The following is a 27,936-nucleotide window of genomic DNA, read 5'->3' on the forward strand; positions in this document are numbered from 1 at the left end:
TAATTTTGACTTGAAATAGCTGGAGATAGCATAGTATTAGTAAGCTTAAAATTGGTATCAACTTAAATATTTAGTGTGACATAAAAAGACATTTTACTTTGGGGAAGACTTAACCTCTTTCTTCCCAGAGAAAATCCTCCTTTTTCTTTATGGGTGACCTTACCTCTTAACCAATGTCATAGAGAAACTGAGGACTATTAGGCAGAAACTCTCTGGGATCTCAGCACTCTTGTTCCTAACTATTTAGGTCTCCACCATTCGCTAATGCTTTAACTCCAGTCTCAGAGGAAGAGGCTCTTTCTCCTTTTTAAGCTATTTCTTTAACTTGTGCTTAGTCTGATTTTTTATTTTGTTTTGTTCTGTCAATTATTCTCTTATTCTCCTCTCTTTTTCTTCAACCTCTCCCTTTTAGTAACTCTTTTCACTTCATAATTGACATGCTTAGGTCTCCCTTTTGTTGGCCACCTTACTATAATCCCTCTTCCTTTTACCAAACCAACCAATGCTTTTCTTTCATATTCCCTGTCTCATCATATGATATCACTATTTATCCAAGATAGAAATCTGATATGCTAAGAAATTGGATAGTTCTGTAGGGATTTAAGAATAGTAAAAATATTGTGGGGTGGGGAAGAGTATTCATAATATTGTAAAATGAAATTGCATCGTATTAGTAAAAGCAGAATATAAGAATGATGGAGAGTCTTCTTGGGATAGTTTGAGACTTGTAATGTTTGGAAGTAGAGGTGGACAAATAGCCTGATGAGGTTTTTTTCCAACTTTACTACATTTACTACAGTTACTAGGAATTTTCAAAAAATTTGACATCCATATTTTCAAAAGAAATTGAACATTTGTGCCTAATATCTGCATATTTGTATTTATAAATTGTATATGTATATTACTCTCATTTTTTTATTACGGACTTTCTTCAGTAAAACATTTTTGTCTATATGTACCCCATATATGTATATTTCATTTATTTATAAATTATACACACACACACACACACACACACACACACACACACACACACATATATATGTACTACTCTCATTAGCCACTGCCTTAGAGCAGGATATATATTTAGGGGAGGGATCCATTGTTAATAATACACTTAAATCCATTTTCAATTAGTCTTGATAATTTCAAATTTTGGGGGTTATTTTCTATCAGATCAGCTTTGATCATTTTTATATTTACCACATGATATGTTTGGCAAGGGATTCTTAACAGGTGTATCAACTTTCCATTGCTGTTTAACAAACCACCCCATAACTTAATGGCTTAAAATAATACCAAGTTATTATTTCTTATGAGTCCATGGATCATCACTTCAGGCTGTGCATAGCTGGAGAGTTTGTCTGCTGACCTCACCTGGAATCACTCAGGAGGCTGCCTGGCAGTTGGTGCCCACTGTAGTTTTGTCCTCTACCTGCTTTGTTCCCGAGTGGGGTTGTCTTGCAGGGGTGGGCAAACTTTTTGACTCGAGGGCCACAATGGGTTCTTAAACTGGACTCAGAAGAAGGAGATGCAGCCGTGTTTCCCGACGTTGCCATGTTAACACTGCTGCTGGTGAAGGAGCGGAGGGGAGAGCAAGAGAACCCTCTGCTCTTTCGGCTCCGCGGGCCGGATAGAACAGCCGAATGGGCCGGATCTGGCCCGCGGGCCGTAGTTTGCCCACGACTGTTAGCGTCTAAACTAGAGAGAAAGAGAGCTGAAGCTCTAGGCCTCTTAGGATCTAAACACTAGAATTTGAAAATGTCCCTTACATTCTGTTATCCAAAGCAAGCCACAAAGGCAGTCCAGATTCAAGGTGGTGCAGGAATGATCTTTACCTCTTGGTAGGAGATGCAGCAGTGTCACATTGCTAAGGGACATATGCACAGGGAGGCATAATTCATTAGGGACCAGTATTATAATGGTTTTGCAACACTAGGATAAAGGCTAGTATTCACCCTGCTATTTTCTTGTCAGTTGCATGTGCTAGCATTATTAGTATTATTTGCAGTTTCTTTCTAGGAGTATGTTAAAGCCATTTGTTCATTTTCTACAAGTTTAACTAAAACTAAATAATATAATTTAATTTCAATTAACTGAGCACAAGTAATCTGTAATATATTGCAATAAGATGAAAGAAGATAAACAAATGAGGCTATTATATCAACCATTTTGCAGTCTTCAATATAGTATATCTTGAATTCCATATGTGGTACTTACTTGACTTTCTGACATAGAGTGAGGGTGTCAGTGTTATTTCTTAAATCAAATGTTAGTAAAGCTTAGTGTTGTTGTTTTTTAAGGTGAAAATAAGTATAAATACTAATGGATTGTTTTTACTAAATTGTGGGGGTAGACACATCCACTTTGGAAACCATGGGTCAAACGAATATGGAATAGTTATGCGACACAAATCTGTACCATTGGTATGCCCATTAGTGTCAACTCTGCAGAAGTCAGTGATTTAGATGGCACTCTTTCTACTGCACTAGATGAAGCCTGAGAGGCCTTCTGAATGTTGTGATCTAGGCAGGCCTTTACAAATAGATCATAGATGGCACGTGAGATAAAATGTGTTTGCTATTCTGGTTATAAGAGATTAATTTGACTTGTGTAAGAGGTAGAGTGTTCATATATTTTATAGTTGGCATTTTAGGAAAGAGCCTGTGTGTGTGTGTGTGTGTGTGTGTGTGTGCGCGCGTGAGCGCGCGGCACCCATATTGGGGTTTGTATGAGGGAATTGGGAGATTATGGCCTTCCATTTCTCCTTTAGCAATATATCTTTTTTTTTTCCATCAATGGTAACTCTCATGTGGTTTCCATATGCAAAGAAAAACACTGAGAATAATTTTATATATTTTTAACTTGTGTTTGGATGGGAGATGAAACAAGTGTTTATTTCAGATGAGTGAGGTTGGTCTTAATCCTGTTCTCCACAAAAATCAGTTCACAGTTGCAGTTTCCTGGTGTATATGAGTTGCTGTTATCAGTTCTTAGCTTTTGATACATGCTTTTCTATTGTACTGCTGGAGCTTTACTAGCTGGAGCAGCCGTGTTAAAATTCTAGTGCAGTCATAGCTACTTCTCTATGGCTGTGCTTTTCTCTGTCCTGGTGACTTCAAAAATGCTTCTTCCATGCAGCCAGCAGGATTAACAAGTAGGCAAGCTGGACCCCAAAGTGTTCAGCCTTCTTTCTTGTCTTGACCCCATAACCTCTCCTCTGGTTGGCAGTGTGCGGGTGTTGACAGTTCTCCTGGTTCAGCGAAAGGTGAAAGATAATTGCTTGTGGAGTAGCGGCTGGGACGGTATGTGTTTTAGCAGCAAGCACCCAACTCTCATCCCCAGGCAAAGCTTTGGATCTGGTGCACATTTCAAAGCATGTGTTAAACTTTATGTGATACTGATTAAAATGGAGGGCTCCAGGGTGAATTGGCAGAGCCCCACAACTGCATCTGCCAGATGACATGCAGAGAAATGTCTTGCTACAAATGGAAGGGTTGAATTCTGTCTATCCTAGCATATGCAAGGCTGCAGAAGCAAAGGTGACTCTGGGAATGTGTACATACACAGCCTGCGGAGCATTCGGGATTCTTTAGCAACTCCTTTGCTCCCATGGCATTTTAGCAGGAAAGAAAACCTCCTCATTTTCCTTCTCCTTTAAACAACAATAACAAAACACATGTGGAAATAATAATTTGCATCACCATGCCTTCAGTTTGCCATTCCTTCTGAACATTTATGAAAAGCTTAACTTGGACCAAAGACACGGAGGAGGAAGAAGTGTCTACCTTCCAAAGCTAGACTTATGGGTCACTGGGATGAGATCTATGAAGTTCATTCTTGAAGGAAGCAAGCCCTTATAAAGCAGATGAGTTTGTATTCCAGCTTTTAAGGTTCTAGGTCTCCTTAGGACTTCTTTCTAAAAAGAAGTATGTATTTATATCATATGTATAGATCATCGCCTCCTCAAAGGCAACAAAGACAACATTAGTATCTCAGGCCACATTTCCATATCCATCTTGCCCTGCTTTTATGACAGGGTTAGGATAGAGAGAACATCAGTTCTTTAAAGGGACTTAGGCATTTTGTTAGGAAAAGGTAAGGAATTTTGAGGAGTAACAAGGATGAATGGCACACACGCAGGGGGATTAAAAAAAAAGAGAGAGAGAAACAGGTTGAAGACATTGGTGGAAAGAGGAGGGTGAATTTGCAACCATAATAACAATTCATGTGAATATGGATAAGACTCTTCAATGGATGCTCAAATTATGGGTGAAAGTTTGAGGAGGAACAGAATATTCATAGTCTCAAAGTGTCCCCTGCCAAATAGCTTATTAATTATAAAAGAAAAAAATGGTAACTACAGGGGAGAAACCTGACAGACCCTACCTTAGCCCAGTGCTTAAAGTTAACGTCACATTGACAGGACAAACCCACCTGTGTGGATGCACCCAGGAGGCCATAGCCTGAATTTAATCATGAGACATCAATTAGACCAAAATGTGGCCTGACCCTCTAAATATGTCCATGTCAAGAAAGAAAAAGAAAGGAACTTAAATGAGACTACAGAGAATAACAACTAAATGCAACATGTGATTCTGAATTGAATTCTGCCCTGGGAAAAATTTGCTATAAAGGATATTATTGGGAAAGTTGGCAGAATTTGAATGTGAACCATGAACTAGATCATTGTAGATTGCTCATTGTTAATTTTTTTTGATTTTAATAGTTATACTTTGATTATATAAGAAAATATCCTTGTTCTTGGGAAATATTTAGGGGAAAAGAAGCATTATGTCTTCAACTTACTTTCAAATGATTCAGATATGTGTGTGTGTGTATATATATATGTGTGTGTGTGTGTGTGTGTGTGTGTGTGTGTGTGTGTGTGTATTTGAAAGTTAGGAGGGAGGGAGAGAAAGATAATTTTATCTACTTATTTATTTTTTTCTTGAGTTTGTTGGGTGACATTGGTTGGTAGAATTGTGTAGGTTACAGTGTATAATTGTATAATCATCTGTATATTGTATTGTTTGTTCACCATCCCAAATGAGAAAAATAATTTTAAAATAAATATGGCAAAATGTTAACAATATGTAATTCTAAGTGATTCTGGGTCAAGGGCATATGGGAGTTCTTTGTTCTATTCTCGTGACTTTTTCTGTAAATTTGAAACTATTTTAGAATAAAAGTTAAAAATGTCAAAAAAAAAAAAGGAGAGGGAATAATCAGCCAACTTCTAATTCATGGACGAACCACATGGGGACAGATATAAGAATAGGGATTACAAAATGTGGAGTAGGTATAAAATATCATTAAAAAGCCACCCCAATTATATTGATGTATGGATTTAAATGGCCCCACCAAACATTGATATATTTCATCTCATTTCTTTCCTGCTCAAAGACTGAAGAATTGTTTGACCCTCTGTGGTATCCTTTTGTTTTTCAGAATGGCTCTAAAGATGGCTTTGGGGACTCACTATGGGATTCTGTTATCATCTCACTTATATTTGAGGTGGTGCAGATCCTGGATTACATTTTATTCTTGCTTTTATACATTCTATATAATAAAAAAATAAGCTTTATACATATAGATATTCCAGTTTTCCAGGTGAGACCATCAGATCTGTTTTGCTTTTAAGTGTTTTCTATGACTTATCATGTTTTTTTGTTAAATCACATTTCTCCCTTTTTTCCTTCTCCTACTCCTTCATCTTTACTCTTTTGAAACAAGGTTGGAGAATTTGCAGGGAATAGAAAGAAAAAAAATGCTGGCTGTTTGCCTACATTGTGGAACTTTTATTGAATTTCATGCAATTTCTTCATTTTCTTCTGGTTATTAAAGCTCAGTTTTCTGTCGTGAAGATACTTATTTCTAAAGAGTATTTTTGACTAAAATTTGTTAAGAGTGTTTTGGGGGTGGGAGGTTGATATCTGTGGTTTTTTTCTTCTTCCTCTCCTAGAGTCTTGGTTAGGTCAAATAGAATTTGCCCCAAGGATATTAGTATTGAATTCATGTAAAAGAATTTTGAAACACAAGATTCCACTTAATTTCCTCTTTTGGGCTTTTGTATTCTATTTTGCACAGATAGAAAAATGCGACTGGAATGTACTGAACCACTAAATCTTAGTGACTGCCCCTTCTTTCCAAGGATAATCCTAGAGTTTCAAATGGGTTGGTTACCTAATGGAAGCTTCCCCTTAGGTAAAGCAGTCTTATCTGATAAAGAACACTATGAAAAAGGAAGAGGAAGATTCTGCACACTTTTGTGTGTGTGTGTGTGTGTGTGTGTGTGTGTGTATAGTGAAAGTTGTAGAAGAGAAGGGGGAATATAGAAAAAGGAATTTGCAACTTGTTAGTAATCACATAGTATTTTCCTTACGATAACACTTTCACCTCATGAATTTATTTTATGTCTGAAATATTACCTTTGTTTAGTAATATCTCATAGTTTTAATACAGTTTTTAAAAATGTCAAGATTACTATCTTGATGTTTTACACTTTGTAATAAATTTCAAGCAACAAATACCTATTGAGTGTGTATTAAAATCAGTTCGTATACAACATGCCAAATGGTCATATTTGCTGTGGAGGGAAGTTAAGCAGGGCAGAGGGTAAGTTTAGCTGTTTATTTGAAGTTGGATAAAGTGTTCAGTCCTTTAGTGTTCTATAGTTAGACACTTAAAATTAACCTTGCTATTTTCAAGATTTATTGTCTCTTCACATCAGCTGAAACTCATCATTTTGTTAGAGTTTAGGCTGCCTTTGGTTGGCAGCACTTACTACTTCTGCTTCTTCACTAGGCCAGGCTCTGACTATAAACAACTGTTTATTAAGTAAATGGGCATAAATATTTGTGATTGTCCTTGTTTTTCATAGTATCTTTGGCTAGTGCAAAGCCAAATACAACAGCAGGTCACCAAATAATTGTATTTGATTTTAAAGAAGTACTTGAAACTTCAAGATTAAAGATGTTTTTATCTATTATATATATATATATATATGTATATATATATATATATATATATATGTATATATGTATATACACACACATATGTATTTACAATGCATACACATATTTATAATGGACTAGAGGCCTGATGCATGAAATTCGTGTAAGAGTAGGCCTTCCTTGTTTTGGCTGCCAGCACTGGCTTCTCTCTGGCACCTGGGACCTGGGATTCCCTCCAGCAACCGGCAGACACTCAGGACCCAGGCTTCCCTTGCAGCCCCGGCTTCATCCAGAAGGACGGAAGGACATCCAGAAGGATGTCCGGTCTAATTAGCATATTACCCATTTATTATTATAGATATGAGACAAAAACGAATTTGGATGTTTTTTCTATTTTCGTTGCAGTCAACATCTTTGATAAACTAACTCATTTTTAGCCGGTTTGGTAGACACATTTGTGTTCTTCTATTTTATTTCAGGGCAGAAAGTTTCAAACTATTTAGTGTTTTTGTTGACACTTTCCAATTTTTACTTATTTTATTCTCTAATAGAGTTTTGAAAAAGCTTTATTGAATCCTTTGCAGTGTTTTCAGAATTTGTCCATTTGCTTGGCTGATAATTTTCATGAAACCTCAGAGTAGTCTGTGTATCATCAATCCAGGTTTAGTCCGAGGAGTGGAACCACTAGGAGAGTGCTAACCCAGTTCCCACAATTGCAAGAGATCAATCCCGAAGCAGGGCTGTTATCTTTGTGTCTGATCCTGGAGTTTGAAGTCTAAAGGGAAGGTAGCCAGGAGAAGAATGTAAATATAAAATCAGGGAGAGCAAGGGCAAGCTGGAACCTACAAGCATGAGTGGGAACCCATGAGAATGGACTGAAACTCATATTAGTTCTTTGCTATCTCTGATCTTGATGATGTGGATAAAGTACAGGAGAAACTGGTGTCCTTCTTCTTGGAGCTAAACACACACCTGGCCCAGGAGAAATTGAAGGAACACCTAGTCGTACGTGGAGTAACTGCAGGTTTGTTTGCTGCTGTGGGCCAACATGCTTAACCAAGCAGTTAGGTACAACATGAACTACAAGATGACTGCGGCTTCATTTCTACTCTAAATCTTGCAATCCTATGTCTTGTGCCTTATCTGGAAACATAGGGAAGGGAATTATGGGAAATGTAGTTTGGCCTAGCCAAGTTGACACATTACAACTTTGTTGTCTATGATCCCAGGACGATTAAGAAGCATTACTCTGTAGCAGGGGTTGTAACTGCAGGGGTTATAATTAGAACACAGTTTAATTTGTTTACATATTGACTACTTTTGTGCTGCCAAGGAAAGTTGAATAGTTTGCAATAACCACTGTATTGCCTACAAAGCCTAAAATATTTACTATTTGTCCTTTTAAGGACAAGATTACTGACCATTATTCTATAGAGACTAAGAGATTCTTTAGACCCCAGAGGACTCATATCTAGAAACCCTTCTCAGAAGCTCTAGATCATTATATTTATCCCTAGGAAGGCTTGCTAGTTTATATTTTCTTTTTGCAAGTGTTCCTGTTTTTCTTTACCTATATATTTTCAAGTTTTCTGAAATATTATCCAGAAGTATAATTAAAAGTTATTTATAAAATATTATTAATTGACCTTTTTAGAGTTCTATAAATACAATTGCATATTCATCCTGGTTTTCCCCATAAATTCTATACTAAACTGTATTGTGTGTTAATTTTTTTCTTTTGAATTTTATCCCTGAGCTTATCTTTATATTTCTTAAGGTAGACGTATTAGTTTCACAGGGCTGCTGTAACAAAGTACTACAAATAAGGTGGCTTAAAACAACAACAACAACAAATTCATCCTCTCACAGTTCTTAGAAGCTAGAAGTCTGAACTCAAGCTGTAGCAGGGTTGATTCCTTCTTGGAGTCTCAGAGAGAGAATCTGTTTTATGTTTCTCTACTTGCTCCTGGTAGTTTTCAGCAATTCTTAGTGTTCCTTGGTTTATGGCAGTATAATTCCTTTCCTTAAGAGGATACCAGTCATATTGGATTAAGGGTCCACCCTGATGATCTCATCTTAACTTGATTACATTTGCGAAGAATTTCTGAATAAGGTCACGTTTTGAGGTTTTGGGAGTTAGAACCTCAGTGTATCTTTTTTGGGGACACAATTGAACCTTTAACAGTGGAATTTAAATTGACTGAGTTCCTGACATGTCCTTCTTAGCAGCTTTCTCTGTATTGTCATGCCAAAAGGGGAATGTTGAAACGAGCTCTAAACACCTCAGAAATCTTTAGCACAAGAAAATCTATACTTTATGAAAAGCGAATTAAAACTAAATAGGTATAACAGGCTCTGTATTCAAAGACTAATACTGTATACACAGAGTTGTTGAATTGATTCGAAAGACTGACTCATGATTATTACTAGTGTTTGTCAACAATTTGTGACTAACACCAGTTAACAAGTCAATAGTGGTTAGTCAGTGACAGTTTTTATGTGATTGTTAAGTATAAGAACTTATACTGTCAAAGAATTCAGAAGAAAGAATCCTTGAGAATCTTTTCAGGAAAGGTGACTTGGCATATGATAGACTGATATTATAACTCTAGAGGCAGCTTGGGAATTAAAGGAGTGATTAGGTTAGTTTTACTTGAAAAATAAGTTATTCTGCTTCTGTGAGGAAATAAGATACTCCTTTTTCTTTATTACTTGTCCCATGGTAATGAAATGACTGGACTATGCATAGGGCCATGATGATATGAAAAAGGCCATTAGTCATTTGTTAATTATAATGTTGCTGTCCTTGGTTATCATGTACCCAGATGTTGCTCAAATGATGGAAACATCATTGATGATATGAAATATCTTTCTAGAGGTTTGTAGTTATTGACATTTTTGTGAAGGAGGTGTTTTGTCCTCACTGCCTGGTATGCCTCAAGAAAAAACAACTTCTTTGGCTATAGAAACATGATGATAAAACCGGTTTGAACTGAAGGTTTAGTTCTGGGCTGTAATAAACCATCTCTGCTCTCTTGTTGTGAAGACTTCAAACTTGCATAACAGGCTGTCTTGGCAGAGTCAGAGCTGGAATGAGACGTTAATTAATATTCCACTGGATATCTTACATATGTTTTGGGCAGACAGTCGCTTTAACTGTCTCAGAAATCTCAGGGACATTTAAGAACGTATGTCTTCTATTTGTCTGGTACATTGTGGACTACATGTGAAAGAAGGTAAATTGTGTACACAATCATGCATACATTACAGGGAGAGACAGTGGAACCCCTAGTGTTATGTAAGTAAGGATCCTGGCCCAGTGAGCCAGACTTGCCACAGGACTCAAATATTAGAAAGGGGCATTGACCTGACCATCCTGACCTAGTCTTCTCCCCTAACTTCACTCTGGAGTCAAGTAGTTAGATACCTTAAAATACCAAGTTTTAAGAATCCTAATTCTTCTACTGCGGGGTACCCATCTTTAAACAAACTAGATATTCAAAAGGAAGGCATTTCTACAAAAACGAGAGGGACTCCAACAAAGTGCACTGTGAGTGAGAATGAGTGGAAATGAGTTCCAGCCATTTTGATAAAGGAAGTTTTTGAGCCAACGAGCTTGAGATGTAGCATTGTTAGAGTAGCCTCATAGGATACTCAGGTTGATAGATCCAGGGGAATTCAGGTTGCATTTATCTTTCAGAAATTTAATGTTGTAGCCAGGTATAACTTTTTGGTTACTGCTTTGGGCTAAAATTCTTAGAGCTGGGAATTGGCGTTATTAATGTGAATGTGAAACTTAGCAGGAAGCACGTTTTAAAAATTTAAAATGGGAACCATGAGTTTAGCTTTTAATATTACCTCAATTTAACTTTTGGACTTCATGCATCACATTGCTTTGGACTCATTTGTAAAATAGGGGTGGTTAATGTTGATCTACAATACAGAGTGATGAGGTTAATACCGTTAACCAAAATGATGTACAGCTTTGGCTAGATAACTTTTTGTTGTTTTTAATCCTCACCTGGGGGTATTTTTAGAGAGAGTGGAAGGGAGTGGGGAGAGGCAGAGAGAGAAACATTGATGTGAAAGAGACACATTGATTGATTGCCTCCCCCATGCACCCTGACCCGGGCCAACGATCAAGCCTGCACCCGAGGTACGTGCCCTTGACTGGAATTGAACCCTCGACCCTTCATCCGCAGGCTCTAACCACTGAACAAACTAGTAGGGCAGCTAGATAACATTTTAAACACGTTTGATAATGTTGGGACCCCTATCATTTAGTACTAGATTATTAGCTTTTTAAAAGATTGAAAAGAAAAGGATTCAAGAGTGAACCTACAAGAGACAATTTTTTTTACATTGGATGTGACAGTGACACAAAATAGGTCAGTAATGATGGATGTAGTAGATGCTGTTGGTGCCCTGTTATGTCCCTGTAGCTCTTACCCTTTCAGTGCGTGCTGACTGAGCCTCCGATTGCTAGCACCTGTATTTTTTTTTTTTGCCTAAGGGCTTTCTTTGGATGCCAGAAACGGGGAATTTATACTACTGCCCCTTTATCCCTGTCCCAGTAGTTTCCAGTCAAAAACTGATGGAAGCTGATATGTAAATACTTTGCCTCCCTTGTCCATCAGGTGGGAGGATGATATACCTTTGAGGCAAGTCTTCTATGCATTACTTCTGCATTCCCATGGAATTAAGTTTCAGTTGACCTGACTTGCTTGATAACATATCCTTTATTGACTTCTTTCTTTTTGTTGTCTCACTTCCCCATATCCCTACTCGTCCTTCCTGGGATCCTCTCCCAAGTAAATTCCTTGGACTCGTTCTTGTTTCAGTTTCTCCTTCAGGAACTTTAGATAGTAGGCAATAGCAATGAAAAGTCTGGGCCCTGTTTCTATATATACTCAGCAACAAATGTGGGTTTCTAGTAGGTCTAAGACAAAGTATACTTAGGCACTTACTAGTAACTTGAACTCCCATTGAAATCATTCACCCATCTTCTCCTCCTACCTGTAGGGCAATCTGGATGGAAGATTTTCTCCGGGAGAAACTTCCTTTGTCAGTAGGTGATTTTTTTTGTTTATTTTGTGTAGGTGATTTTTTGGGGTTTTTGTTTATTTGTTTGTTTTGGGCTGGTCAGATGACTCCAAATAGAGATTATAGAAATCCTTCTTTCCTGCCAACATTTTAAGGAGTCTAAGTGGGAGAAAAAGATTGGGGATCTCAACATTCAGTAAGTAAACTCTCATGCTTAATCCTCATGTTTTCAGAAGGATAACTTGTCTCCCCAAGTGTGATAGTCCACAGACCTTCTCAGGAGAATAAATCCCTAGCCGTTTACTGTGGCAAGGAAAGGTCCTTGATCAGGTGAAGTTAGAAAGGAGAATCTGAGGGTCTAAATCGCTCCTTGTGCACACTTTCACCTAAGTCCATTCAAGCTTCATTTACTACGTTCCCTTCCAGAGATACCTAGTACTGCCAGTGTGTCGCAAGTTGCTCACTTTGTCTGGTTACCACTTTCCAGCTTTCAACATTTTCTTGCTGTTGGTTCTTAGGTACTTTTGATTTTTGTGGGTTTATGCCTCTTTTTTTTTTAAAAAAATTTTTTTTAAGGCTGTTTAGTTTTGTTTCAGTGGAGTTTTGAAGGAGTTCAGCTCAGTACACATGCTCAATTGCCGTCGTTGACTTGAGATCATAGAAGTTAGATTTCACCAAAGAAAACATAATAAAAGAGGCTGTACAGCCAGCAGTATTGAATAAAGGGGTAGGTTATATATTGTGCCCAGTAGTTAACAATTTATGTATTTCTGAGAATCTGAGGAAAAAATTGTCAAGCAATTACTTTTTTCTAGACTAATCATAGTAAGAAAAACAGAAGAGAAAGTTGGGGAAGAAACTAAGATCTTATGATTTTAGTGTGTATGGGCTGAGTTTCTCTGTGAAGTATATTTGTATTGAATGCCATCACTTGGAGTATATTACTTAAAGGTATTGTGCAGGCCTCTTCCATTATAGTTGGAAGAAAGAAGACTCTACTAACAGTGCTTATTTACTACTGTTTACTAGTATATGAGAAGTTCAGAGTCTTTGAACATAAATACTTTAGGAGTGGTTAATTTTATTGATGGGTAAGTGGAGAATTCAGAATCTTGCTTAAGGTTTATAGAGAAGTGTTAAAACAAAGCATTAGGCCTTCATTTCTGAAACCTGGACTTTTTCAGATGCTACTCTTTGGCAAAAAATTTGTGCCTCATTCATCAATTGTTTTGCTTCAGTAGGATTATCATATCAAAATTGTATATTCTGAGACACTTATTGAAAATAGTATTTTCAGAGGTACTGTCCTCTTTTAGTCTATCTTAAAGTTTATTAACTCAGTGAACTTTGTACATGGCCTGTTGGTTAAATTTCAGAATTCTGTGGGTGGTTTTTCTATCATGACTCTTTTGCCTGTTAGACTTAAAAGACTGAGCCTTCCTAAGGAAATCCACTTTTCAAAACTCGAGACTTCATGTGTGATGGAACTTAAAAAGAAAAACTCTTGGCTGAGCTTGAATGCTGAGACCTAGCTAAGTGGTTTTCTCTGTCTGGAGAACATTGGAAAAAGGGAATTATTAAGCCCAGCAAATGTAGTTGTTGATGGAAATGCTGACAAGACTGGTCCTGCTTGGTGCCACTGTTGTGAGAAGTCAATCAATATTAGATGTATTGTAAGAGTTGCTGCTTATGTACAAGTTGTGTCTTATAGACCATGTCACATATAAATAAACCTGTTCAAAAATGTTAAGTGATTGCCATAAAAAAACACTTATTCTGTTCTCTTTCTTAAGCCAAATTCTTGTTGTTTATGGCTTCCTGTACCCAACAGTTCCTGATTGTCTCAAAAAGCAAAACATGTTCTGCGTGGATTAAGCTGCTGAAATGCCTTTCAGGCATTGTTTATGGGTCTGCACTCTTTATTTTTAGAGAGAAAGCGAATACTTTAATGTCTTCCATATTCCATAAATCTGTCCCATGCTACAATTCAAAGCTGTGTGTGTTTTTGTTAGAAGGTACTTCTGGTTGTACTTAGGGAAGAAAAGCTGCCTAACAATGTTAGTGAATATTTGGGTGGTGGCGGCAGACTCCTCTAAAGTGGATTTGTACTAGTTGAAAGTGCTCTTGGTTTTTAGCTCAAGAAAGTAGTCACCAAAGGTGCTGTTACAGTCAGTAGCAGTGTAATTGCTCTTTGATTGCTTTGCACCAGTAAGTTTCCTGTTTGGTTCATCCTATGGGACCAGTCTTCTCTCCAGGCAAGCTTGCTGATTTACTACTTCTAGCTCTACTGCTAAGTAGCATATTGAGTGTGTCTGCTTAGTGGTCTTAGTATATATAGGGAAGTTAGACATCATGTATCTGCTGACTAAGCAAAAAGTAATTTGAGTTGCAGATTAGATGAGAACGGGCGTGTTCAGGGTGGTATGGCCGTAGACTTGAATTGCAGATTAGAGTTTACTTTTTCTTATTAACATTTTATTTTGAAAACTTTCAAATATACAGAAAAGTTGGAAGACTTATACAATGAACCCTCAAGATGTAGACATTACCATCATCCTAGAAAATTCTGTCATGCTCCTTGCTACTCAGTCCTCTACTCTTACCTCCATAAAAGCAACCATTCCACCATAGATTAATTTTGTTTATTGTAGAACTTCGTATAAATGGAATCATACATTATGTATTCTTAAATACAGGATGGGTAAAACATAGGTTTGCAATTGTGAGTATGTGCATATGAACAAGGCTTCTTTCACTCAGCATAATGATTTTGAGATGCATCCATATTGTTACATGTTTCAGTAGTTTATTCCTTTTCATTGCTGAATTTTATATGAATTTAACATGTTTATTCATTCTCCTATAGATGGGCACTTGAGATGTTTCAGTTTTTGGCTTTTAAGAATTAAGCTACTCTGGCCTGGCCGGTGTGGTTCAGTGCTTGAGCATCGACCTATGAAGTAGGAAGTCATGGTTTGATTCCTGGTCAGGGCACATGCCTGGGTTGTAGGCTCAATACCCAGTGTGGGGCATGCAGGTGGCAGCCGATCAATGATTCTCTCTCATCATTGATGTTTTTGTCTCTCTCTCTCTCCCTTCCTCTCTGAAATCAACAAAAATATATATATTTTTAAAAAAGAATTAAGCTACTTTGAACATGCTTGTATAATATATATTATTTCTCTGGAGTAAATGTACCTGAGAGTGGAATTCTGTGTCAGAATTTTATGACATACTAGTACTCGCCAACTTTTTTGCAAAGTGGTTGTATCATTTTGTGTCCTACTATTCATTTAGGAAAGTTTCAATTGCTCTGCCTCTTTGCCAACATTTTTGTTATCAGTCTTTTTAATTTTAGTCATTCTGTTCAGTATGTACTATTATCTCATGTGGTCAACATACATTTTTGGTTTAGTGTGGGAAATGAGGAATAAGAGATGGAAGGGACATAAAAACAAGTTGTAATACAAAGGACTTGTATGCATGCATATGAGCATAACCAATGGACACAGACAGGGGTGAGGGCATGTGCTGGGCGGTGGGGTGGCCAAGGAGAGGTCAATGGGGGGAAAAAGGAGACTTATGTAAAACTTTAAACAATAAAGAATTTAAAAAAACAAAAACAAAAAACAAGTTGTAATAGCCTAGATAGTGAGTTTTCTGCCCTACTGTTGGATGTGGATGAAGCGAAGAGTAAAGAAAACGCAAAGAAAAAAGTAAGACAGATGGAGTGATCAGGCAAGTGACAAAAGGAGCCAGAACCAGAGGGATACCAGGATTGAAGTCACTTCAGGGATTTGGGAAGAAGAATAGCAGTTGGCTTAGAGAGTTAAAATTGACTTTTTTTCCAACATAAAAACTTTTCCATTGTTTTGATATCTATAGGAGGGAGGGATTAGTATTCATTATTTTAAAATTTCACACACTATATAAAGGTGTATGTAAATAGGAATGTGAGAATCATCCCAGAATCCCACTGCCCACACAAATCAACTTATGGTGAAAAGATTTTTTTTTTAAACGAATAAATGACAGTCATTTTTGTATATATGCATTTCATTATATACATATTTGCAGAAATGGGCTTGAGTTATACATATAAATTGTAGCCCTTTCATTTACAACTTAGACATAGTTAATGTCCATATGTATAAATAATGTGCAAGTAATTTAAAATAGCTTATTATATAAATACGAGAGGCCCGGTGCACAAAAATTTGTGCACTGGGGGGGGGGGGAGGGGGGATCCCTCAGCCCGGAGTGTGCCCTCTCGCAGTCTGGGACCCCTCGGGGAGATAACGACCTGCTGGCTTAGGCCTGCTCCCGGGTGGCAGAAGGCAGGCCCAATCCCTAGGTGCAGCCCCTGGTCGGGCTCAGAGCAGGGCTGATTGGGGAGTTGGGGCGCCGCCCCTGTCATGCACAGAGCAGGGCAGAGCGGGTGGTTGCAATGCCACCCTCAGTCACGCTAAGGGTAGGGCTGATTGGGGGGTTGGGGCACCGTCCCCTGTCACACTCAAGGCAGGGTCGATGGGGAGGTTGCGGTGCCACCCCCTGTCATGCACAGAGCAGGGCCCATCAGGGGGTTGGGGCGCCGCCACTCTCACACTCAGGGCAGGGCCGATGGGGAGGTTATGGCTCTACCTCGTCACACACAGAGCAGGGCCCGTGGCGGGAGGGGGGTTGGGGCGCCGCACCCTGTCACACACAGAGCCGCAGGGCGATCAGGGGGTTGGGGAGCTCCCTCCTATCAGGCACAGAGCAGGGCTGATCAGGGGGTTGGGGCGCCTTCCCCTGTCACGAACAGAGCAGGGTGGATAGGGAGGTTGTGGCCCCGCCCCCTGTCACACACAGAGTCGCAGGGCGATCAGGGGGTTTGGGTGCTGCCCCCTGTCACGCTGATCCTGGTGCCGGGAGGCATATTACCATTTTACTATATAGGGTAGAGGCCTGGTGCACGGGAGGGTGCTGGCTGGTTTGCCCTGAAGGGTGTCCTGGATCAGGGTGGGGGTCCCCACTGGGGTGCCTGGCCAGCCTGGGTGAGGGGATAATGGCTGTTTGCAGCTGGTCACACATCCTTCAGGGTGGGGGTCCCCACTGGGGTGTCTGGCCAGCCTGGGTGAGGGGATGATGGCTGTTTGCAGCTGGTCACACACCCTTCAGAGTGGGGGTCCCCACTGGGGTGCCTGGCCAGCCTGGGTGAGGGGATGATGGCTGTTTGCAGCTGGTCACACACCTTTCAGGGTGGGGGTCCCCACTGGGGTGCCTGGCCAGTCTGGGTGAGGGGCCGAGGGCTGTTTTCAGGCTGGGGGTGACTGAAGCTCCCAACCACTCCTTTCTTTCTTTCTTTCCTTTTTTTTTTTTTATTCTGGGCCAGCTTTAGCTTTGAGTCTTGGCTCCATCTCTTAGGCCTCTGCTGCTGAAAGTAGGTTTCTGGCCTTTGCTTACAATGTTGCGATCCTGCTGGCTGGAGCCTGGGACTAAAGCAGGTTTCTGGGGTTTTGTTTAGCTTCTATATTTGTTACATAGTTGCTTAGAGTTGCAGCTCAGAGGCCTGCAGCAGCAGGCGGGGAACGTTGGAGTCCTCCGTCACTGAAGCAAGCAAGCCTCATGTTAGTTTCAAGCTGCCTGGCTGCTGGCCGCCATCTTGGCTGGCAGTTAATTTGCATATTGCCCTGATTAGCCAATGGGAAGGGTAGCGGTCGTACGCCAATTACCATGTTTCTCTTTTATTAGATAGGATTATAATTTACTTACTCCTGTGTTTCTGGACATTGGGTTTCTAATATTTTAAAAGCAGTGTGACTGGTGTGGCTTAGTGGTTGAGCGTCAACCTATGAACCAGGAGGTCATGGTTCATTTCCTGGTTAGGGCACATGCCCTGGTTGCAGGCTCGATCCCCAGTGGGGGAAGTGCAGGAGACAGCTGATCAATGATTCTCTCTCATCATTGATGTTTCTATCTTTCTCTTCCTCTCCCTTCTTCTCTGAAATCAATAAAAGTATATATTTTAAAAGATAATATTTTAACAGCTCCCCCCCCCCCCTTTTTTTTACGCTAGGCAATGGTTGGGCAAGGTTGAAGAAGGTAGAGAATAAAAAATGAAAAGAGCCCTGGCTCTTGTTGCTCAGTGGTTAGAGTGTTGGCCTGCACACTGAAGGGTCGCAGGTTTGATCCCAGGCTCAGTTGTGGCTTGTTCAGGAGATAACCAATCTATTTGTCTCTCTCATATCAATGTTTCTCTCTCTCGCTCTCCCGTCCTCCCTTTCACTCTTTCTAAAATTCAATGGCAAAAAAATCCTTGGGTGAGGATTAATAAAAAAAAAATAACATGACAAAGTATAGTTCTGTCTTTTTAGAAACTCATAATCTAATGAAACTGAGTCAGATGTTAAAAGCTTTCAAATATATATATTTTTTGCAGAGTGTTCAGTGATTTGTGCAAAAACTCTTTAAGTTAGACTTAATATGATTCTTGCTGGTCAGTTCTTTGTCAGTGTACCTGTGCAGCAAGATTGCCAAATTTTGTTAGAATTTGGTACTCTAAGAAGTATAGTAAATGAGTTACATTTGGGAATGTGGATTTGAAAGGTCGTTTGAGAGAACTCTAGAATTGCATGAGAATTTTATGGGGGTTCATTGAAAGAAAGAATAATTATAGAGGGTATGTCTGTCTCAATGTTTACTAGTACATATAATTCTACAATAGGATTTGAAGATCCAGGTTATGAAACAGTACCATACAGTAGCTTCCTGACTTTTTACTTTAACTATATATATAAATAAGATGGGTTTCTGATTAGTTATGTTTATAAAGTCAGAACCAAATCAGTTCAAATATTAATACTTGATAACTTTGTCACCAGAAGACTTAAATCTTTTAACTTTATTGAATGAGTGAATAGTTGGTTTTCTCATGTGCTCTCTCCGTATCTCTCTCTCTCTTTAAAAAAAATATGGAACATTCATGAACCTGCGTGTCATCCTTCTGCAGGGGCCATGCTAATCTTCTCTGTATCATTTCAATATTTAGTATATGTGCTGCCAAAGCGAGCACTCTCCTTATCTCTTATGGTCACCCTTGGTTTTATGAGAGCCCATCATCTCTGCTTTCAGAATTACTCTAAAATATGCTTTCTTCTAGGAAGCTTCATACTAATTTTCCTTACAGTAGGGATAGCAATTAAAAAGGTAAAGGAAGAGGAGGTATAGAATATAATAAAATATGTCTAGATGTTTGTGCACTTTTGTCTTACTATTGTCTGAATTTTATCTGGTTTAATTTGTGATTTTCAACGCTGGGGATCTTGTTTCTTGAATGGAATAAAAAATAAGTCAGTCTATCCATTTGTGAAAAAGGAATCTTAGGAAGAAAGAGCAGATGGTTGGAGCCCTTATGCTTCTTCCCCAGCTGGGAAGGATACTGTTTTCAAATGTTATTTCCATTGTGTTTAATACTGCTCAAGGGCCTGTTTCCAGCACCTTTTTTATTTGGCCATGTGTTTTTCCCAACTCATGGTGCGAAAGGGAACTCTGGTCAAGACTTTGATAATAGGAATTAACCAGGCATTGTAACTAAGAAGATTAAAATCCTTCTCAGACAGATTTTATTAGTTTTTTTTAAAAAATTCAAATACTCTGGTTCGAAATAACTTTATGAACTAAAATTAGGCTGTCCCATTTCATGGCTGATGGAGAGAAAGGACGTAGAGGGGTTGTCATTTTATATGGTGTACTAGAGGCCCAGTACATGAATTCGTGCACCAGTGGGGTCCCTTGATCTGGCTGGCGATTGGGGCCAATCAGGGCCATCTTGCCCTGTCCTAATTGGGGCCAATCGGGGCCGGCCAGCGGGAGGGACTGCGGGAGGTTGGCTGGCCGCAGGAGGATGGCTGTGGGAGCGCACTGACCACCAGGGGGCAGCTCCTGCATTGAGCATCTACCCCCTGGTGGTCAGTGTGTATATATATATATGTACTAGAGGCCCGATGCATGAAATTCATGCAAGGGTCTCGTCCCTTGCAGCCCCGGCTTCATCCAGAAGGTTGTCCAATAGGACGTTCAGCTGTCCGGTCTAATTTGCATATTACACTTTTATTATATACTAGTGGCCCGGTGCACGAAATTCGTGCACATTGAAAGGGAATTAATTAGAGGAAATATTTTAATATTGCTATTGTCTTTAGACATTTTCTGTCGATGACACCTCAGTCTTTTGGCCTCAGAGTGATGTTTTTCCAGTAGCTGTTCTTCAGATACATTCTGTTGCAGACGTCGCCTTTCTTTCAAGATCAGACGCACGTTGCTCTGCAGACATTTTCTGTCGATAACGCTGGCACTTTTCGGCTACATAGCTACCTTGTATCAACCGTTTATCTTTGGACATTGTCCTACCTGTCTACAGACACCGTCTGAGATGCAGGAGAATGAGAGTCCTGCCAGTCAGGCCACTGAGAGCTATGTGACTAACGGCCCTTCTGGCTGAGTCTGTGGGGGTGGGACTTCCTCCTCCCTGCTGTCACTTTCCTCAACTGTGATGAGGAAGCTGGGGTGACAGGTCACACTGTCCCCAGAAGCCTGGGTCAAACACTGGAGGGCCGGTTGGGGCCATGACTGGTGGTGAATTGCAACCAGCCCGGATCTCCCCCAAGAGGGCCAGTTGGGGGCATGACTTCTGGCCGCCACTGTGGTTGCCGCACCAGCCCCGATTCCCCGGCGGGAGAGCCTGTTGGGCGGGAGAGCAGGTTGGTGGCGGGTCGCCCTGCCGGCCCGCATCCGGGTCGGCCGGCGGGATCCGGTCCGGGGCGACCGCCAGCACTCATGGCCCCAACCCGCTCTCACGGGTTGGGGGCGTGACTGCGGGCGGACGCCCCAGCCGCCCCGCCGGCCCGCGTCAGGTCTGCTGGCGGGATCGGGTCCGGGTTGGGGGTGTGAGTGCGGCAGACGCCGCAGCCGCCCCACCGGCCCGCGTCCGGGTCTGCTGGCGGGATCAGGTCCCGGGCGACTGCCGGCACTCACGCCCCCAACCCGCTCTCTGATGGTGCTGTACCATCCTGCCTGCAGTATGCAAATTAGCCTCCATCTTTGTTGGCGGTTAACTGCCATCTTAGTTGGCAGTTAATTTGCATATTGCCGTGATTAGCCAATGGGAATGGTAGCGGTCATACGCCAATTACCATGTTTCTCTTTTATTAGTGTAGATTATATATATATATATATATATATATATATATATATATATATATTCCCTGACAGCAAAAGGATTTCAGTTATTAGTATTGCTTTTAACAAATTAAGGCCACAGTATTGTTGTGAGTGCTGTCTTCTAGGAAATCCATAAACAGGTGTTCAGAGGAACCCTTTTCTAACCAAACTACATTGCCATCTCCTTTTTCTGAGCTCTGAGGCACAGAGCTATGGGTTTTTTTTGTTACTCCTTACCTGAAGATATTTTTTCTATTGCTTTTCAGAGAGAGAATGGAAGGGAGTGAAGGGAAAAGTGTGTGTGTGTGTGTGTGTGTGTGTGTGTGTGTGTGTGTGTGTGAGAGAGAGAGAGAGAGAGAGAAACATCGATGTGAGAGAGACACATCGACTGGTTGCTACTGGCTATCTCTTGCATGTGCCTTTGCCAGGGTTGGGGAGCAAATCCACAACCCATGTACATACCCTTGACCAGGAATTGAACCCATGACCTTTCTGTGCCTGGGCTGATGCTCTACCCACAGAGCAACACAGCCAGAGCATAGAGCTAGTTTTTAATTATCCAAACTTATGTGGCTAACATTTTATATATTTGGTTAAAAGTATAGATTTGCCTTAAGCACAGCCCTCCGTGTTTGACAGATACTTTCATTTGCCACTCAATAGATTATTCTATGTGTATACACATATTAGAATTTCTTGTCAAGAGATTCATCCACTAAACCCCAGTTGAAAGCCTATATTATATCAGTTTTTATGCTTGCAATTCAAAGATTTGTAAGACAAGCTCTCACCTTTAAGAACCTTAGAACCTAATGAGCATGACAGACTAATCAGTGATTATATTATCACACTGTGGTAGAGGTGTGCACGTAGGGTTTTGTGTGCGCAAAGAAGCATCTGTGCCACACTGAGATAAATTTTGAGGGTGGATATGGGTTTGGTAAATGAGTGAGGATGAAATCCTCTTCTAGGCAAAGAGGGTACTGTTTCAGGGATTGAAGATTTGTATTGAAAGAAGTACAGGTAGTTCATTGAAGCCTCAGTGAAGGGTATATTTGTGGAAATTCATTGAGAGATAAGAGCAAAGTGGTATGCTGTAACTAAATCATGATGGGTTTTATATAATAAATGAAAGGAATTAGAATTTTATTCTTAAAGCTAATGTGGAAGGTTAACGTCTCAGTGTTGTCTGTATCAAGAGTCATGGGTGCAGCCTTTCCCTGATAGCAGTCAGACAATCAGTTATGGGACAGCCAGCCTGGAGGTAGGGAGCCCACACTGAAGATAAACTTAAAGCTAAAAATGAAAAACCATGACTTTTCCATTGTGTTTTGTTCCCCCCTCCCCCTCCCCCGTATTATTGGCATGGTCTAAGAGAGTGGTAGGTTGAAAGGGGAAGGGAATAAAGGTGATATTTGGAAAGGAATATTAACAACAATAATTTGAGTGCTTCTTATTTGTCAGATACTGTTCTAATAAGTGCTTTACATGAATTATCATTTTATTGTTTATAACAAATTGAGGTAGTACTATATTGTCCCTATTTTACAAGTGAGGAAATGAGGCAAAGAGAGGTTAAAAAATGTAATGTGCCCAAGGTCACATAGGTAGTGATGGGCAGAGCTAGGATTTGAACCTAGGCAGACATACTCCAGAGCACATGATTTTTATTTACTTATCTTTTTGAAAGAATTTCAGACCTAAAGAAAACTTGCAAAAATAGTACAAACAAGTCCATATATACTTTATCCAGATTGCTCAGCTATTAACATTTTACCATATTTGCTTTATTCTCTCTGTACATATAATTATACATATTATTTTTTTTCCAACTGATTTTAGAGTTATGTAGACATAATGCCCCCTTTAAAAAAAATGCACTATCTTATATAATCACACTAGAGGCCCAGTGCACGACAATCATGCACTGGGGGTTGGGTGGGGGAGGGGAATCCCTCAGCCTGGCCTGCGCCTGCTCACAGTCCAGGACCCCTGCGGGGATCAGTTCATTTACAACTTTAGTACCATCAGTGAGGTCCCATGGGTTTACTAGTTCTTTAATGTCAGAAATGTTATTCTTTCTCCCAAACGTCCTTTTCTCATTGTAAATAAACTCTCCCAAACAAGCAATCTTGACAGATTACAATTAAATTCTTTGTTTACATAAAAAATTATTTTTAGAACTATTTAAGTACTTAATCTGGGTCCCATAAACTGTAGGTTTTGGAGGTTCAGTAGCTGTCTAAAATTATGTGCAATATTATATGTATTTGCAAGTACTTCTGGGTAGAGAGTTCATACCTTTTATTAAGGTTTATAATAGTTGATAGCCCAGAATAAGTTTGAGAATTACCCTGTTAGTTAACTTCTAGAGGAAAGAGATTACGTCTTGACGTATTTCTTTGTGTCTTATGAAATCCTAGTAGGCAGTTAATCAAGTGCAGTTATTTATTACTCACGTTGCACACCAATTTGATGTGTGCACTTGCACATGTTAGTATATCTATGTTCCTAATGTAAGTAGACTGTTTTGTGTATGTTTTAGCTATTAATTTGCTCCAGTTTCTTAATAAGCAACATTATCTCCTTCCCATTGCCAACTCTTCCAGGGAACCAGTGCCTATCCAGCCACCCTGTTTCACTACTGGGCAGTGAAATTGGATTGTTCACTAGTGGCAGCAGCATTTATAGGCATTAAAACAGAAATTGGTAATTGTGTTACAAATGTAAAGCAAGCCACATTTCATGACCAGCTTTGTAAAAAAAAATTGAAAGTGTGAACAGCTGTTGATGCATTGCATTTGCATTTCTGAAATTTCAAGTGAAAATTAAACATTAGCAGCTGCAGATAGATTCCTGCAATTGACCTAGTGCCTCAGGGTAAGCAATACATTGGTGTCTATGGGCTATCAGGGTCCTAGTGAGAACTGTGGGGAGAGGGAGACTCTAAGAGATGAAAATAGATTTGTTATTCTTTTAAATTTTTGTTCTTCTTTTTAAAATCTAGATAGTTTTGCCTGAATCTAGCAATTCCTGTAGTCACTGAAGGATCTTTTGACATAGGAATTCTAGTGGTTGATTGTCCTTAGACCATGCATGCCTTAAAAAATATTAAAGTATTCCTCCCATGGATTGCCCATCTTTTTTTATTTTGTCTATTCTGAATTGTATGTCTTAATGAGATTTTAATTCTGCCTTTGAATGTGTTTGGGTTTCTTCCTCTGTCTTCACTTAAAGCACTGTTGAGGAACTCTTTTATGAGATCCAAATGCTTGAGGGCAGAATTAAACGTTATTGATGAAATTTAAGCCCAGTTCTCAGAACATGTATTAGTAAAATACTTTTTTCTCTCTAGGAGTTTTGAAGTAAACTGTCAAGGAATATACTACTGGTTGGCTTGCTGGCCCACTGAAACTCAATTACTAATGTTTTGGAGAGGGTCTAAATAAAGCATTAAACAGGATTAAAAATGTGAAGAGTAGACTTGAAGGTATTGAGTGCCTGAAGCTACAGAAGAAAGAGTTGAGGAGGAGCTGAATATGATCAGTCCTTACTGTTTTGAGCAACTATCCTATATAATAAAAGCCTAGTATGCTACGTGTCCAGTTGTCCAGTCAATCAATCAAAGCATAATATGCTAATGATATGCTAAGGCAGCTCAACTGCTCACTATGACATGCACTGACCACAGGGGGCAGATGCTCCTACTTGTAGGTTAGCTTGCTGCTGGGGTCTGGCCAATCAGGACTGAGTGAGGTGGGCCGGACGCGCTCTGGAGCCCTCCTGTGGTCTCTCCCCAGCTGGCCAACCTCCTGCGTCCCTCCTCGGTCCCGATTGTGCACCAGTGGGGTTGCTCGGCCTCGCCTGCTCTCTCTCGCAATCCGGGATCCCTCAGGGGATGTCAGAGAGCTGGTTTCGGCCTGACCCACAGGCCAGGCCGAGGGACCTCACTGGTGCACGAATTCGTGCACCGGCCTCTAGTTTCTTATAAGTTTGAAGGTACTAAGCTATCTTTTACTGCCCTGCATTTATTCTCACACCTGTTGTGCTATAGGAAGGAAGGCTGGTTGGTCTGCCAGCTGAGAATCAAGTTAGAGATTAGGGCTGTATGGATTCTGAAACACAAATATATCCCAGGAGTTAATAGATTTTTGGTCTACTCATTTAAAATAAAATAAATCTTTATTGTTTAAAGTATTACATTTGTCCCTCCCCCCATTGCTCTCTCATCCCTTTCTCCCCCAAACCTTCACCATCCACTATCTGTGTCCTTGTGGTCTACTCATCTTAATAAGAAAGGTAAATTAATGTTTTGTCTGGAATGGCTTTATTTAGAAAGACCTTGAAGACCTTTTAGTCCAGGATTCTGAATATTTAGACATTCTGGTACTAAGACTTACTGGTACGTATGATAAAAATAATGTCATTTCAATTTTTCTTGTATCTGGTACATTTGGTTTCCAGAGCATTAAATATGTCATAAGGTGGGTTAACCCAGAACTACATTAAAAAAAAAAAATTCCTTCCTTGTTCTGGAACCAAGATAGTTATGCAGTCAGTGGTAGTATCTTCTTTAGCTGCCTAGGAAGTAGGAAAATCTTGTGATCCCAGTCATTTCTCAAGAGTACAGTTGACATCTAAATAGATAGGGATGATTTTTTCTTGCCTTCTTTTAGTTAGAAGTATTGCCTCTGTTTTGGAAATAGAACTTGGTGGCTCCCCCTCCACTCTCAACCACTAGACCTGTTAATCTTATTGAAGACTTCAGATTTTATATGCAGTCTGTGCAGGTAGCCAGATGCCATATGCTGTTAATTTCTGATTCCATGAAGGCCAGACCATACAGCTGGAAATGATTGAAAGGAAAAGCACGTTCTTTTGTTTAACAAGACAAAGCCTATTGTGTACTCTGCTTCTGATGCTTAAAAGATTTTTTTTTTAACTGCATACTATGTAGGGCTAAAAGTTTTGAACTCTTCACTTCAGAAATTACTTTTCCAGACAAAAGAGCAAAACAATGTTTATTTAAATTGTTCTCTGGAACATGACTGATAGTGTTTACAACATTTCTATGACATTTTGATCCAGTGGGGAGTACTTGGAGAAGTATTTAAAGTGCTTTTCACTAAATCAGATGCTTTGTAGTATTTGAACCTTTTTAAAAAATCATTTGAGAAGTTGAGTTGAGAGAAAGAAAATGGCCAGGGCATTCTCTAAAGACTCAGAATGACTTGTCATAAGCAAAACAGATTTTTTCCCCCCTCAAAAATTGAAAACCTACTTAAAAAACACACACAACTAGAATGAGTTGTATACATATTGGTTTAGAGCTTTGTCTATTCATGTTGGCCTTTTTATCAGGGCCGTTTTCCAGGTTCTACCTTCTATTGAGTGAGAATTTCTTTGGAAAAAGCCACTGAGGGGTGTGTGTGTGTGTGTGTGTGTGTGTGTGTGTGTGTGTGTGTGTGTTTAACGTCTACTAAACACAAAGTTATAGCTTTATTCAGGTACTAGGGACATATTAGTAGAACAGAGGAAAACACCACATAAGTGTTTGTATTGATCCAAAGATAGAGTATTTATAGAAAAATTTGTATTTTGTGCATTGTTTTTTTTAATCCTGATGTTTGACATTTTATTTCAAGGCATTTAACTGCTTGAAACTACCTCAGGGGATCTGATGAACCATAAGCAATTAACTCATTTTGCAGTCAGTTACTTAAAGAAAATCCTAGCTTTAATGTTGGATTTTAAAAAGGAGATTCTGTGTAAAACATCAGACTAATAGATGCTTAAATGCTGTCTTTAAACTGAGAAAGATCTTGTTTAGTTTTTAATATATTTTTAATCATCTCTGCTTTCCTTCCTTGTTAGGCTTACATAATATTCAACATTAGCCATATACCTCTCCAGGTAACTTCAACAAAGCCCAGGAAATGACTCAGCTTGAGTCATATGCTCAATCTTAAACTAAGACCACAAGAATGGGGTACTCTGGCTAGCCGGAATTGTGTGGGCATCCCTGTGATGGGGAAGGCAGAGATGACAATAACATCATTTATTCAATAAATACCAAAACCCTACACTCCAGATCAGTTGAATCTGAATTACTGAGGATGGGCCTGGGCATTTATATATTTTCCCATCACAATTGATTCGAGTATGTATTCAAGCTTGATAAGTACTGATGCAGGCCTTGAGAGTTAGTGTAAAGGTTTACTTTTCAGTGAGAAGGAAACCACTGGTGGGTTTTAGTCCCTTCAGAGATCTAAGAATAGATGGCTTTTTAAAAATTCTTTGGATACATTGCTGTCACTGCTATGTGGAATATAGGCAGAGAGAGTGTAAGTGTGAATAAAAAGACCAGGTAGTAGGGAATTTTAACAATACACGCACGAGAAGATTGTGAATTAGACTAGGCATTGAGGTGGAGATGTTGAGAAAGATTATATTCTGGATTTAGTATATTTGGGGTATAGAACCAATAGGTGAATTGATTGGATTGTAGGATAAAGTGATATCAAGAATGACCTTTAAGGCTTTGGTTTGAATGGTTGAAAGAATGGAATTACTCTTTACCAAGGTGAAGAATGTGGGTGGAGTAGGTTTTGGTAGAGGAGGAGAGGCTGGGAGAGGCAGTCAGGACTTTGATTCTGAGATGCCTATAAGACATCCAAGTAGAGATGTTTAGAGGAATGATTGCATTTATGAATTGGGGGTTCAGGGAAGAGGCCTA

At 39.6% G+C, this 27,936-nt stretch overlaps 1 protein-coding gene and 1 non-coding gene across 6 annotated transcripts in view; one reads left to right on the forward strand and one right to left on the reverse strand.

Moving 5' to 3' along the window:
* Positions 1 to 27,936, forward strand: part of EXOC6B (exocyst complex component 6B) — a 555,911-nt gene that overhangs the window by 132,188 nt on the left and 395,787 nt on the right. The window lies entirely within an intron of this gene.
* On the reverse strand, positions 18,946 to 19,053 carry LOC132213968 (U6 spliceosomal RNA). The gene has a single exon (XR_009448082.1). It is a non-coding gene; the product is annotated as a U6 spliceosomal RNA (small nuclear RNA).

The sequence above is a fragment of the Myotis daubentonii genome, chromosome 12 (genome assembly GCF_963259705.1).
Source record: "Myotis daubentonii chromosome 12, mMyoDau2.1, whole genome shotgun sequence".
NCBI lineage: Eukaryota > Metazoa > Chordata > Mammalia > Chiroptera > Vespertilionidae > Myotis > Myotis daubentonii.